Genomic DNA, 1,899 nt, shown 5'->3' on the forward strand with positions numbered 1-1,899 from the left:
TGTGAATTTCATTTTCTGTTTGAGTGATTTACTTTTTGTTTTAGTTAAACTTCTTCCCTTCCCCCTCTACTCTTTTGTTCTTCTTTGTTATTTTCAATTCTGTTTGCTAACCCACTAACTATTTGATATATTGCATCACCCACAACTAACAGTAATTCTGACACAAATACTTTCTGCACCTATCTTTTCTTGCTTGCACTTGATGGTTGTATGACAGGGAGAAGAAGCGGGGCTTCAACTTCCTTCGATTCTGAACCTGAGAGGACCTTCCTTAGATTAAGGAGGGAGGCAAGAGGAAAGAAAGTAGTTGCTGCTGAGGAAGAAGAGGAATTCTTTGAAACAAACATGGAAGACAACATGGAAAACCATCATGAAGAAGAAGATCACAACCATGGGGGAGGAGGTAGAGCAAATCACGCTGGGGAGGATAGAAGAGTTTTGGGGTCTTACATCAATCCAAACCCAGGCAATTGTGGAAGTAGCATCCAAAAGCCAACAATCCATGCCAACAACTTTGAACTTAAACCACAGCTCATCACCCTTGTTCAGAACAACTGTTCGTTTGGAGGAAGTGTTCAAGAAGACCCCAATCAACATTTAACCACCTTCCTGAGAATATGTGACACAGTGAAGTCTAATGGTGTTCATCCTGACGCCTATAGACTGCTCTTATTTCCATTCTCACTCAGGGACAAGGCAGCCAAATGGCTGGAATCTTTCCCAAGGGAAAGCTTGACAACTTGGGAAGACGTGGTGAACAAATTCTTAGCAAGATTTTACCCTCCTCAACAAATCAATAGGCTGAGAGCTGAGTTCCAAACTTTCAGGCAACAAGATGGTGAGACTCTATATGAAGCATGGGAGAGGTTCAAGGACTTAACAAGGAGGTGTCCACCTGACATGTTCAACGAATGGGTGCAGCTGCACATTTTCTATGAAGGGCTCTCTTATGAGTCAAAGAAGGCTGTAGACCATTCATCTGGAGGATCTTTGAACAAGAAAAAGACCATTGAGAAAGCCATAGATGTTATTAAAACAGTAGCAGAGAACGACTACTTCTATGCTTCCGAAAGAGGGAACACAAGAGGAGTAATGGAGCTAAACAATGTAGATGCTCTGTTGGCCCAAAACAAGCTCATTACCCAGCAACTGGCTGACCTCACCAAGAAGATGGAAATTAACCAAGTAGCAGCAATCTCCACTTCATCAACAATCCAAGAAGGAGTGAATGAAGAAGCAGAGGGAAGTCAGGAGCAAGCCAACTACATTGGGAATTCACCAAGGAAAAACTATGATCCATACTCCAAAACCTACAACCCTGGATGGAGAAACCACCCAAACTTTGGGTGGGGAAGTGAGCAAGATCAAAACCAAGACCAGAGACGTTACAACTCCAACAACAATGTAGCTCACCAGCAATTCACACAGAGGACGTCTCAACACCCCCACAACAATACTTCTTCATATGCTTATCAAAACCAAAATAGCATATCTGCTCCGAATCACCCATCAATTGATGACAAGCTCTCTAAGATCGAAACCTTAATTGAAGGAATATGCAGAGACATTCGAGACAGTAAAGCATTCAGAGAGGAAGTGCAGTCAAACATGCAGAATCAAAATGCTGCCATCACGAAACTGGAGACACAAATCAGCTATCTGTTTAAGCAGCTCCCTAACCATAACTTTTGCTATGATGCCCACTCAAGCAAAAGGGAGGAGTGTCAAGCTATCACACTTAGGAGTGGGAAGGAACTGAAGGAACATCCCCAAAAACCACAAGAAGAAGGCTCAAATGAAAAGGGAGAAGAGCAAGATGGAGTTCAACTTCCCACGCCAAGTCTGCAGAAAGAAAAAGAGATACCCCAACTGAACATCTCAAGAGCTCCATATCCCCAG

At 42.9% G+C, this 1,899-nt stretch overlaps 1 non-coding gene across 1 annotated transcript; it reads right to left on the reverse strand.

The window, feature by feature from the left end:
- Nucleotides 1–798: 798 nt before the first annotated feature.
- Nucleotides 799–902, reverse strand: LOC148547893 (small nucleolar RNA R71). Its single transcript, XR_015898704.1, has one exon. It is a non-coding gene; the product is annotated as a small nucleolar RNA R71 (small nucleolar RNA).
- Between the last annotated feature and the right edge of the window lie 997 nt (nt 903–1,899).

This window comes from Arachis ipaensis, chromosome B8, assembly GCF_059453495.1.
Source record: "Arachis ipaensis isolate K30076 ecotype BB chromosome B8, ASM5945349v1, whole genome shotgun sequence".
Taxonomy (NCBI): Eukaryota; Viridiplantae; Streptophyta; class Magnoliopsida; order Fabales; family Fabaceae; genus Arachis; species Arachis ipaensis.